This window comes from Gavialis gangeticus, unplaced genomic scaffold (genome assembly GCF_001723915.1).
Source record: "Gavialis gangeticus isolate Ggan-Ray unplaced genomic scaffold, GavGan_comp1, whole genome shotgun sequence".
Taxonomy (NCBI): Eukaryota; Metazoa; Chordata; order Crocodylia; family Gavialidae; genus Gavialis; species Gavialis gangeticus.
Window position 1 is genome coordinate 127,277,864 of NW_017729022.1, and position 250 is coordinate 127,278,113.

Consider the following 250-nt stretch of genomic DNA (forward strand, 5'->3'; position numbering starts at 1 on the left):
TAGATCCCCCCTCAGCCTTCTCTTGTGGAGGCTGAACGGATTCAGGTCCTGTAGCCTCTCCTTATAGGGCCTGTCCTGCTGCCCCCTGATCATGTGAGCGGACCTCTTCTGGACCCTCTCCATGTTGTCCATATCCCCCTTCAAGTGCGGTGCCCAGAACTGGACGCAGTGCTCCAATTGCGGCCTGACCAGTGTTGCACAGAGGGGGAGTATCACCTCCTTGGACCTGCTTGAGATGCATCTGTGGATG